Below are 13,524 nucleotides of genomic sequence, written 5' to 3'. Positions count from 1 at the left end.
ACCAAACGTTGGAGGTGGTCATTTCTTAATGCGCAGTAATAAACTCGGCACTCTAAAGCACCCGAGAGCGTTTTTTTCGATGCCAACCTAACCAGAGTGACGGGAGCGGCACAATTCAGAAAAAGCGCTCAGCTCGCCGAGAAAATGCGATTTAAGCAATAAAATTAAAAATGCTTATAAAACATAAACCAAACGTTGGAGGTGGTCATTTCCTAATGCGCAGTAATAAACTCGGCACTCTAAAGCACCCGAGAGCGTTTTTTTCGATGCCAACCTAACCAGAGTGACGGGAGCGGCACAATTCAGAAAAAGTGCTCAGCTCGCCGAGAAAATGCGATTTAAGCAATAAAATTAAAAATGCTTATTAAACATAAACCAAACGTTGGAGGTGGTCATTTCTTCATGCGCAGTGAATAACTCGGCACTCTAAAGCACCCGAGAGCGTTTTTTTCGATGCCAACCTAACCAGAGTGACGGGAGCGGCACAATTCAGAAAAAGCGCTAAGCTCGCCGAGAAAATGCGATTTAAGCAATAAAATTAAAAATGCTTATTAAACATAAACCAAACGTTGGAGGTGGTCATTTCTTAATGCGCAGTAATAAACTCGGCACTCTAAAGCACCCGAGAGCGTTTTTTTCGATGCCAACCTAACCAGAGTGACGGGAGCGGCACAATTCAGAAAAAGTGCTCAGCTCGCCGAGAAAATGCGATTTAAGCAATAAAATTAAAAATGCTTATTAAACATAAACCAAACGTTGGAGGTGGTCATTTCTTCATGCGCAGTGAATAACTCGGCACTCTAAAGCACCCGAGAGCGTTTTTTTCGATGCCAACCTAACCAGAGTGACGGGAGCGGCACAATTCAGAAAAAGCGCAAAGCTCGCCGAGAAAATGCGATTTAAGCAATAAAATTAAAAATGCTTATAAAACATAAACCAAACGTTGGAGGTGGTCATTTCTTAATGCGCAGTAATAAACTCGGCACTCTAAAGCACCCGAGAGCGTTTTTTTCGATGCCAACCTAACCAGAGTGACGGGAGCGGCACAATTCAGAAAAAGTGCTCAGCTCGCCGAGAAAATGCGATTTAAGCAATAAAATTAAAAATGCTTATTAAACATAAACCAAACGTTGGAGGTGGTCATTTCTTCATGCGCAGTGAATAACTCGGCACTCTAAAGCACCCGATAGCGTTTTTTTCGATGCCAACCTAACCAGAGTGACGGGAGCGGCACAATTCAGAAAAAGTGCTCAGCTCGCCGAGAAAATGCGATTTAAGCAATAAAATTAAAAATGCTTATAAAACATAAACCAAACGTTGGAGGTGGTCATTTCTTAATGCGCAGTAATAAACTCGGCACTCTAAAGCACCCGAGAGCGTTTTTTTCGATGCCAACCTAACCAGAGTGACGGGAGCGGCACAATTCAGAAAAAGCGCTCAGCTCGCCGAGAAAATGCGATTTAAGCAATAAAATTAAAAATGCTTATAAAACATAAACCAAACGTTGGAGGTGGTCATTTCTTCATGCGCAGTGAATAACTCGGCACTCTAAAGCACCCGAGAGCGTTTTTTTCGATGCCAAGTGACGGGAGCGGCACAATTCAGAAAAAGTACTCAGCTCGCCGAGAAAATGCGATTTAAGCAATAAAATTAAAAATGCTTATAAAACATAAACCAAACGTTGGAGGTGATCATTTCCTAATGCGCAGTAATAAACTCGGCACTCTAAAGCACCCGAGAGCGTTTTTTTCGATGCCAACCTAACCAGAGTTACGGGAGCGGCACAATTCAGAAAAAGCGCTCAGCTCGCCGAGAAAATGCGATTTAAGCAATAAAATTAAAAATGCTTATAAAACATAAACCAAACGTTGGAGGTGGTCATTTCTTCATGCGCAGTGATAAACTCGGCACTCTAAAGCACCCGAGAGCGTTTTTTTCGATGCCAACCTAACCAGAGTGACGGGAGCGGCACAATTCAGAAAAAGTGCTCAGCTCGCCGAGAAAATGCGATTTAAGCAATAAAATTAAAAATGCTTATAAAACATAAACCAAACGTTGGAGGTGGTCATTTCTTCATGCGCAGTGATAAACTCGGCACTCTAAAGCACCCGAGAGCGTTTTTTTCGATGCCAACCTAACCAGAGTGACGGGAGCGGCACAATTCAGAAAAAGTGCTCAGCTCGCCGAGAAAATGCGATTCAAGCAATAAAATTAAAAATGCTTATTAAACATAAACCAAACGTTGGAGGTGGTCATTTCTTCATGCGCAGTGAATAACTCGGCACTCTAAAGCACCCGAGAGCGTTTTTTTCGATGCCAACCTAACCAGAGTGACGGGAGCGGCACAATTCAGAAAAAGTGCTCAGCTCGCCGAGAAAATGCGATTTAAGCAATAAAATTAAAAATGCTTATAAAACATAAACCAAACGTTGGAGGTGGTCATTTCTTAATGCGCAGTAATAAACTCGGCACTCTAAAGCACCCGAGAGCGTTTTTTTCGATGCCAACCTAACCAGAGTGACGGGAGCGGCACAATTCAGAAAAAGTGCTCAGCTCGCCGAGAAAATGCGATTTAAGCAATAAAATTAAAAATGCTTATAAAACATAAACCAAACGTTGGAGGTGGTCATTTCTCAATGCGCAGTAATAAACTCGGCACTCTAAAGCACCCGAGAGCGTTTTTTTCGATTCCAACCTAACCAGAGTGACGGGAGCGGCACAATTCAGAAAAAGTGCTCAGCTCGCCGAGAAAATGCGATTTAAGCAATAAAATTAAAAATGCTTATAAAACATAAACCAAACGTTGGAGGTGGTCATTTCTTAATGCGCAGTAATAAACTCGGCACTCTAAAGCACCCGAGAGCGTTTTTTTTCGATGCTAACCTAACCAGAGTGACGGGAGCGGCACAATTCAGAAAAAGCGCTCAGCTCGCCGAGAAAATGCGATTTAAGCAATAAAATTAAAAATGCTTATAAAACACAAACCAAACGTTGGAGGTGGTCATTTCCTAATGCGCAGTAATAAACTCGGCACTCTAAAGCACCCGAGAGCGTTTTTTTCGATGCCAACCTAACCAGAGTGACGGGAGCGGCACAATTCAGAAAAAGTGCTCAGCTCGCCGAGAAAATGCGATTTAAGCAATAAAATTAAAAATGCTTATTAAACATAAACCAAACGTTGGAGGTGGTCATTTCTTCATGCGCAGTGAATAACTCGGCACTCTAAAGCACCCGAGAGCGTTTTTTTCGATGCCAACCTAACCAGAGTGACGGGAGCGGCACAATTCAGAAAAAGCGCTCAGCTCGCCGAGAAAATGCGATTTAAGCAATAAAATTAAAAATGCTTATTAAACATAAACCAAACATTGGAGGTGGTCATTTCTTCATGCGCAGTAATAAACTCGGCACTCTAAAGCACCCGAGAGCGTTTTTTTCGATGCCAACCTAACCAGAGTGACGGGAGCGGCACAATTCAGAAAAAGTGCTCAGCTCGCCGAGAAAATGCGATTTAAGCAATAAAATTAAAAATGCTTATAAAACATAAACCAAACGTTGGAGGTGGTCATTTCTTAATGCGCAGTAATAAACTCGGCACTCTAGAGCACCCGAGAGCGTTTTTTTCGATGCCAACCTAACCAGAGTGACGGGAGCGGCACAATTCAGAAAAAGTGCTCAGCTCGCCGAGAAAATGCGATTTAAGCAATAAAATTAAAAATGCTTATAAAACATAAACCAAACGTTGGAGGTGGTCATTTCTTCATGCGCAGTGATAAACTCGGCACTCTAAAGCACCCGAGAGCGTTTTTTTCGATGCCAACCTAACCAGAGTGACGGGAGCGGCACAATTCAGAAAAAGCGCTCAGCTCGCCGAGAAAATGCGATTTAAGCAATAAAATTAAAAATGCTTATAAAACATAAACCAAACGTTGGAGGTGGTCATTTCTTCATGCGCAGTGATAAACTCGGCCCTCTAAAGCACCCGAGAGCGTTTTTTTCGATGCCAACCTAACCAGAGTGACGGGAGCGGCACAATTCAGAAAAAGTGCTCAGCTCGCCGAGAAAATGCGATTTAAGCAATAAAATTAAAAATGCTTATAAAACATAAACCAAACGTTGGAGGTGGTCATTTCTTCATGCGCAGTGAATAACTCGGCACTCTAAAGCACCCGAGAGCGTTTTTTTCGATGCCAACCTAACCAGAGTGACGGGAGCGGCACAATTCAGAAAAAGTGCTCAGCTCGCCGAGAAAATGCGATTTAAGCAATAAAATTAAAAATGCTTATAAAACATAAACCAAACGTTGGAGGTGGTCATTTCTTAATGCGCAGTAATAAACTCGGCACTCTAAAGCACCCGTGAGCGTTTTTTTCGATGCCAACCTAACCAGAGTGACGGGAGCGGCACAATTCAGAAAAAGTGCTCAGCTCGCCGAGAAAATGCGATTTAAGCAATAAAATTAAAAATGCTTATAAAACATAAACCAAACGTTGGAGGTGGTCATTTCTTCATGCGCAGTGATAAAGTCGGCACTCTAAAGCACCCGAGAGCGTTTTTTTCGATGCCAACCTAACCAGAGTGACGGGAGCGGCACAATTCAGAAAAAGTGCTCAGCTCGCCGAGAAAATGCGATTTAAGCAATAAAATTAAAAATGCTTATTAAACATAAACCAAACGTTGGAGGTGGTCATTTCTTCATGCGCAGTGATAAACTCGGCACTCTAAAGCACCCGAGAGCGTTTTTTTCGATGCCAACCTAACCAGAGTGACGGGAGCGGCACAATTCAGAAAAAGTGCTCAGCTCGCCGAGAAAATGCGATTTAAGCAATAAAATTAAAAATGCTTATAAAACATAAACCAAACGTTGGAGGTGGTCATTTCTTAATGCGCAGTAATAAACTCGGCACTCTAAAGCACCCGAGAGCGTTTTTTTCGATGCCAACCTAACCAGAGTGACGGGAGCGGCACAATTCAGAAAAAGTGCTCAGCTCGCCGAGAAAATGCGATTTAAGCAATAAAATTAAAAATGCTTATTAAACATAAACCAAACGTTGGAGGTGGTCATTTCTTCATGCGCAGTGAATAACTCGGCACTCTAAAGCACCCGAAAGCGTTTTTTTCGATGCCAACCTAACCAGAGTGACGGGAGCGGCACAATTCAGAAAAAGCGCTCAGCTCGCCGAGAAAATGCGATTTAAGCAATAAAATTAAAAATGCTTATAAAACATAAACCAAACGTTGGAGGTGGTCATTTCTTAATGCGCAGTAATAAACTCGGCACTCTAAAGCACCCGAGAGCGTTTTTTTCGATGCCAACCTAACCAGAGTGACGGGAGCGGCACAATTCAGAAAAAGCGCCCAGCTCGCCGAGAAAATGCGATTTAAGCAATAAAATTAAAAATGCTTATAAAACATAAACCACGTTGGAGGTGGTCATTTCTTCATGCGCAGTGATAAACTCGGCACTCTAAAGCACCCGAGAGCGTTTTTTTCGATGCCAACCTAACCAGAGTGACGGGAGCGGCACAATTCAGAAAAAGTGCTCAGCTCGCCGAGAAAATGAGATTTAAGCAATAAAATTAAAAATGCTTATAAAACATAAACCAAACGTTGGAGGTGGTCATTTCTTCATGCGCAGTGATAAACTCGGCACTCTAAAGCACCCGAGAGCGTTTTTTTCGATGCCAACCTAACCAGAGTGACGGGAGCGGCACAATTCAGAAAAAGTGCTCAGCTCGCCGAGAAAATGCGATTCAAGCAATAAAATTAAAAATGCTTATTAAACATAAACCAAACGTTGGAGGTGGTCATTTCTTCATGCGCAGTGAATAACTCGGCACTCTAAAGCACCCGAGAGCGTTTTTTTCGATGCCAAGCTAACCAGAGTGACGGGAGCGGCACAATTCAGAAAAAGTGCTCAGCTCGCCGAGAAAATGCGATTTAAGCAATAAAATTAAAAATGCTTATAAAACATAAACCAAACGTTGGAGGTGGTCATTTCTTAATGCGCAGTAATAAACTCGGCACTCTAAAGCACCCGAGAGCGTTTTTTTCGATGCCAACCTAACCAGAGTGACGGGAGCGGCACAATTCAGAAAAAGCGCTCAGCTCGCCGAGAAAATGCGATTTAAGCAATAAAATTAAAAATGCTTATTAAACATAAACCAAACATTGGAGGTGGTCATTTCTTCATGCGCAGTGAATAACTCGGCACTCTAAAGCACCCGAGAGCGTTTTTTTCGATGCCAACCTAACCAGAGTGACGGGAGCGGCACAATTCAGAAAAAGCGCTCAGCTCGCCGAGAAAATGCGATTTAAGCAATAAAATTAAAAATGCTTATAAAACATAAACCAAACGTTGGAGGTGGTCATTTCTTAATGCGCAGTAATAAACTCGGCACTCTAGAGCACCCGAGAGCGTTTTTTTCGATGCCAACCTAACCAGAGTGACGGGAGCGGCACAATTCAGAAAAAGTGCTCAGCTCGCCGAGAAAATGCGATTTAAGCAATAAAATAAAAAATGCTTATAAAACATAAACCAAACGTTGGAAGTGGTCATTTCTTCATGCGCAGTGATAAACTCGGCACTCTAAAGCACCCGAGAGCGTTTTTTTCGATGCCAACCTAACCAGAGTTACGGGAGCGGCACAATTCAGAAAAAGCGCTCAGCTCGCCGAGAAAATGCGATTTAAGCAATAAAATTAAAAATGCTTATAAAACATAAACCAAACGTTGGAGGTGGTCATTTCTTCATGCGCAGTGAATAACTCGGCACTCTAAAGCACCCGAGAGCGTTTTTTTCGATGCCAACCTAACCAGAGTGACGGGAGCGGCACAATTCAGAAAAAGTGCTCAGCTCGCCGAGAAAATGCGATTTAAGCAATAAAATTAAAAATGCTTATAAAACATAAACCAAACGTAATAAACTCGGCACTCTAAAGCACCCGAGAGCGTTTTTTTCGATGCCAACCTAACCAGAGTGACGGGAGCGGCACAATTCAGAAAAAGTGCTCAGCTCGCCGAGAAAATGCGATTTAAGCAATAAAATTAAAAATGCTTATAAAACATAAACCAAACGTTGGAGGTGGTCATTTCTTAATGCGCAGTAATAAACTCGGCACTCTAAAGCACCCGAGAGCGTTTTTTTCGATGCCAACCTAACCAGAGTGACGGGAGCGGCACAATTCAGAAAAAGCGCTCAGCTCGCCGAGAAAATGCGATTTAAGCATGCAATAAAATTAAAAATGCTTATAAAACATAAACCAAACGTTGGAGGTGGTCATTTCTTCATGCGCAGTGATAAACTCGGCACTCTAAAGCACCCGAGAGCGTTTTTTTCGATGCCAACCTAACCAGAGTGACGGGAGCGGCACAATTCAGAAAAAGTGCTCAGCTCGCCGAGAAAATGCGATTTAAGCAATAAAATTAAAAATGCTTATAAAACATAAACCAAACGTTGGAGGTGGTCATTTCTTCATGCGCAGTGATAAACTCGGCACTCTAAAGCACCCGAGAGCGTTTTTTTCGATGCCAACCTAACCAGAGTGACGGGAGCGGCACAATTCAGAAAAAGTGCTCAGCTCGCCGAGAAAATGCGATTCAAGCAATAAAATTAAAAATGCTTATTAAACATAAACCAAACGTTGGAGGTGGTCATTTCTTCATGCGCAGTGAATAACTCGGCACTCTAAAGCACCCGAGAGCGTTTTTTTCGATGCCAACCTAACCAGAGTGACGGGAGCGGCACAATTCAGAAAAAGTGCTCAGCTCGCCGAGAAAATGCGATTTAAGCAATAAAATTAAAAATGCTTATAAAACATAAACCAAACGTTGGAGGTGGTCATTTCTTAATGCGCAGTAATAAACTCGGCACTCTAAAGCACCCGAGAGCGTTTTTTTCGATGCCAACCTAACCAGAGTGACGGGAGCGGCACAATTCAGAAAAAGTGCTCAGCTCGCCGAGAAAATGCGATTTAAGCAATAAAATTAAAAATGCTTATAAAACATAAACCAAACGTTGGAGGTGGTCATTTCTTAATGCGCAGTAATAAACTCGGCACTCTAAAGCACCCGAGAGCGTTTTTTTCGATGCCAACCTAACCAGAGTGACGGGAGCGGCACAATTCAGAAAAAGTGCTCAGCTCGCCGAGAAAATGCGATTTAAGCAATAAAATTAAAAATGCTTATAAAACATAAACCAAACGTTGGAGGTGGTCATTTCTTAATGCGCAGTAATAAACTCGGCACTCTAAAGCACCCGAGAGCGTTTTTTTCGATGCCAACCTAACCAGAGTGACGGGAGCGGCACAATTCAGAAAAAGTGCTCAGCTCGCCGAGAAAATGCGATTTAAGCAATAAAATTAAAAATGCTTATTAAACATAAACCAAACGTTGGAGGTGGTCATTTCTTCATGCGCAGTGAATAACTCGGCACTCTAAAGCACCCGAGAGCGTTTTTTTCGATGCCAACCTAACCAGAGTGACGGGAGCGGCACAATTCAGAAAAAGCGCTCAGCTCGCCGAGAAAATGCGATTTAAGCAATAAAATTAAAAATGCTTATTAAACATAAACCAAACATTGGAGGTGGTCATTTCTTCATGCGCAGTGAATAACTCGGCACTCTAAAGCACCCGAGAGCGTTTTTTTCGATGCCAACCTAACCAGAGTGACGGGAGCGGCACAATTCAGAAAAAGCGCTCAGCTCGCCGAGAAAATGCGATTTAAGCAATAAAATTAAAAATGCTTATAAAACATAAACCAAACGTTGGAGGTGGTCATTTCTTCATGCGCAGTGATAAACTCGGCACTCTAAAGCACCCGAGAGCGTTTTTTTCGATGCCAACCTAACCAGAGTGACGGGAGCGGCACAATTCAGAAAAAGTGCTCAGCTCGCCGAGAAAACGCGATTTAAGCAATAAAATTAAAAATGCTTATAAAACATAAACCAAACGTTGGAGGTGGTCATTTTTTCATGCGCAGTGAATAACTCGGCACTCTAAAGCACCCGAGAGCGTTTTTTTCGATGCCAACCTAACCAGAGTGACGGGAGCGGCACAATTCAGAAAAAGTGCTCAGCTCGCCGAGAAAATGCGATTTAAGCAATAAAATTAAAAATGCTTATAAAACATAAACCAAACGTTGGAGGTGGTCATTTCTTAATGCGCAGTAATAAACTCGGCACTCTAAAGCACCCGAGAGCGTTTTTTTCGATGCCAACCTAACCAGAGTGACGGGAGCGGCACAATTCAGAAAAAGCGCTCAGCTCGCCGAGAAAATGCGATTTAAGCATGCAATAAAATTAAAAATGCTTATAAAACATAAACCAAACGTTGGAGGTGGTCATTTCTTCATGCGCAGTGATAAACTCGGCACTCTAAAGCACCCGAGAGCGTTTTTTTCGATGCCAACCTAACCAGAGTGACGGGAGCGGCACAATTCAGAAAAAGTGCTCAGCTCGCCGAGAAAATGCGATTTAAGCAATAAAATTAAAAATGCTTATAAAACATAAACCAAACGTTGGAGGTGGTCATTTCTTCATGCGCAGTGATAAACTCGGCACTCTAAAGCACCCGAGAGCGTTTTTTTCGATGCCAACCTAACCAGAGTGACGGGAGCGGCACAATTCAGAAAAAGTGCTCAGCTCGCCGAGAAAATGCGATTCAAGCAATAAAATTAAAAATGCTTATTAAACATAAACCAAACGTTGGAGGTGGTCATTTCTTCATGCGCAGTGAATAACTCGGCACTCTAAAGCAGTGTTTCCCAACCTTTTTTCATTCCCGGCACACCTTTTCATTGGAGAAAATCTCGCGGCACACCGCCACCAAAAATCTGTTTTGCTCCAATATTAAAATCAGTTATATTACAACGAAAGACGTAAAATCCTATTCCTTTATATATGTATGGAGAGTTGAATATTTTAATAGAAATAAATACTAAATATTCTTTAAATTGTATTCCTTTTTTTTAAAATAAAAGTGAGTTTTTAAAAAAGGTTTTAGACGGTGTAAGTAATAAACTATTTAAAGTGATTGTGATTAAAATAAAAGAATCAGCATGATTTTGTTTACTGTTTTAGACTTGGTCTATAAATATTGCAACAATAAGAACAAAGTCACTTTTAAAGAAGCTCTGCTGTTCTGACAGCAGCTGAGTGGCAATCACAGTCGAGGTCTCTCGACTTGACTGTTTATTTTATGTATGTGAAAAATAACCAATCCAGATTCTCCGGTTGAACTGCATGCTCTGATTTCCATTGGACCGCAAACGCACCACAACCGTCATAGTGTCTGTCACTGTTAGCAAAAGCACACAGCAACACACACATTAACGGAATATGTGCCGATGCAATACAATCAGACCGACACAATATGAAATCTTAAGATTCTCCGATTCTCCACGCATGCACGATTAGCAGGTGGCTGACTAGGCCTTGCGCGAACTGACCAGTGGTTCGGCGATCCTGTTTACAATGCGCTCCGTAAAACAGGATCGCCGAACCACTGGTCTCACTCGAGGATAACTATATGAACTTCCTACTCCTAGAGTAGACATATCGCGCTGATACACTGCCGTCTATTGGAAGAGCATTTAATTGCCCTGTCTATCACTACATGCTTCTCACTTTGAACCAATTAGACGAAACTGGGCGGCACACCTGATGATTCGTCACGGCACACTTGTGTGCCGCGGCACAGCGGTTGGGAAACACTGCTCTAAAGCACCCGAGAGCGTTTTTTTCGATGCCAACCTAACCAGAGTGACGGGAGCGGCACAATTCAGAAAAAGTGCTCAGCTCGCCGAGAAAATGCGATTTAAGCAATAAAATTAAAAATGCTTATAAAACATAAACCAAACGTTGGAGGTGGTCATTTCTTAATGCGCAGTAATAAACTCGGCACTCTAAAGCACCCGAGAGCGTTTTTTTCTATGCCAACCTAACCAGAGTGACGGGAGCGGCACAATTCAGAAAAAGTGCTCAGCTCGCCGAGAAAATGCGATTTAAGCAATAAAATTAAAAATGCTTATAAAACATAAACCAAACGTTGGAGGTGGTCATTTCTTAATGCGCAGTAATAAACTCGGCACTCTAAAGCACCCGAGAGCGTTTTTTTCGATGCCAACCTAACCAGAGTGACGGGAGCGGCACAATTCAGAAAAAGTGCTCAGCTCGCCGAGAAAATGCGATTTAAGCAATAAAATTAAAAATGCTTATAAAACATAAACCAAACGTTGGAGGTGGTCATTTCTTAATGCGCAGTAATAAACTCGGCACTCTAAAGCACCCGAGAGCGTTTTTTTCGATGCCAACCTAACCAGAGTGACGGGAGCGGCACAATTCAGAAAAAGTGCTCAGCTCGCCGAGAAAATGCGATTTAAGCAATAAAATTAAAAATGCTTATTAAACATAAACCAAACGTTGGAGGTGGTCATTTCTTCATGCGCAGTGAATAACTCGGCACTCTAAAGCACCCGAGAGCGTTTTTTTCGATGCCAACCTAACCAGAGTGACGGGAGCGGCACAATTCAGAAAAAGCGCTCAGCTCGCCGAGAAAATGCGATTTAAGCAATAAAATTAAAAATGCTTATTAAACATAAACCAAACATTGGAGGTGGTCATTTCTTCATGCGCAGTGAAAAACTCGGCACTCTAAAGCACCCGAGAGCGTTTTTTTCGATGCCAACCTAACCAGAGTGACGGGAGCGGCACAATTCAGAAAAAGTGCTCAGCTCGCCGAGAAAATGCGATTTAAGCAATAAAATTAAAAATGCTTATAAAACATAAACCAAACGTTGGAGGTGGTCATTTCTTAATGCGCAGTAATAAACTCGGCACTCTAAAGCACCCGAGAGCGTTTTTTTCGATGCCAACCTAACCAGAGTGACGGGAGCGGCACAATTCAGAAAAAGCGCTCAGCTCGCCGAGAAAATGCGATTTAAGCAATAAAATTAAAAATGCTTATAAAACATAAACCAAACGTTGGAGGTGGTCATTTCTTCGTGCGCAGTGAATAACTCGGCACTCTAAAGCACCCGAGAGCGTTTTTTTCGATGCCAACAGAGTGACGGGAGCGGCACAATTCAGAAAAAGTGCTCAGCTCGCCGAGAAAATGCGATTTAAGCAATAAAATTAAAAATGCTTATTAAACATAAACCAAACGTTGGAGGTGGTCATTTCTTCATGCGCAGTGAATAACTCGGCACTCTAAAGCACCCGAGAGCGTTTTTTTCGATGCCAACCTAACCAGAGTGACGGGAGCGGCACAATTCAGAAAAAGCGCTCAGCTCGCCGAGAAAATGCGATTTAAGCAATAAAATTAAAAATGCTTATAAAACATAAACCAAACGTTGGAGGTGGTCATTTCTTAATGCGCAGTAATAAACTCGGCACTCTAAAGCACCCGAGAGCGTTTTTTTCGATGCCAACCTAACCAGAGTGACGGGAGCGGCACAATTCAGAAAAAGTGCTCAGCTCGCCGAGAAAATGCGATTTAAGCAATAAAATTAAAAATGCTTATAAAACATAAACCAAACGTTGGAGGTGGTCATTTCTTAATGCGCAGTAATAAACTCGGCACTCTAAAGCACCCGAGAGCGTTTTTTTCGATGCCAACCTAACCAGAGTGACGGGAGCGGCACAATTCAGAAAAAGTGCTCAGCTCGCCGAGAAAATGCGATTTAAGCAATAAAATTAAAAATGCTTATTAAACATAAACCAAACGTTGGAGGTGGTCATTTCTTCATGCGCAGTGAATAACTCGGCACTCTAAAGCACCCGATAGCGTTTTTTTCGATGCCAACCTAACCAGAGTGACGGGAGCGGCACAATTCAGAAAAAGTGCTCAGCTCGCCGAGAAAATGCGATTTAAGCAATAAAATTAAAAATGCTTATAAAACATAAACCAAACGTTGGAGGTGGTCATTTCTTAATGCGCAGTAATAAACTCGGCACTCTAAAGCACCCGAGAGCGTTTTTTTCGATGCCAACCTAACCAGAGTGACGGGAGCGGCACAATTCAGAAAAAGTGCTCAGCTCGCCGAGAAAATGCGATTTAAGCAATAAAATTAAAAATGCTTATAAAACATAAACCAAACGTTGGAGGTGGTCATTTCTTAATGCGCAGTAATAAACTCGGCACTCTAAAGCACCCGAGAGCGTTTTTTTCGATGCCAACCTAACCAGAGTGACGGGAGCGGCACAATTCAGAAAAAGCGCTCAGCTCGCCGAGAAAATGCGATTTAAGCAATAAAATTAAAAATGCTTATAAAACATAAACCAAACGTTGGAGGTCGTCATTTCTTCGTGCACAGTGAATAACTCGGCACTCTAAAGCACCCGAGAGCGTTTTTTTCGATGCCAACCTAACCAGAGTAACGGGAGCGGCACAATTCAGAAAAAGTGCTCAGATTTGCCAACGCGCACCGAGAACGGTCCGCGCCTTTCGGCCGCGCCTGGGGCGAGGGGGCCCCGTCCTAGTTCGGAAGGCGCAGCAAGTACTTCCACGTCCCCGGGGGGAAGCGGCAAA

The sequence above is a fragment of the Syngnathus typhle genome, unplaced genomic scaffold, assembly GCF_033458585.1.
Source record: "Syngnathus typhle isolate RoL2023-S1 ecotype Sweden unplaced genomic scaffold, RoL_Styp_1.0 HiC_scaffold_105, whole genome shotgun sequence".
Taxonomy (NCBI): Eukaryota; Metazoa; Chordata; class Actinopteri; order Syngnathiformes; family Syngnathidae; genus Syngnathus; species Syngnathus typhle.
Note: the sequence above shows the minus strand (reverse complement) of the source record.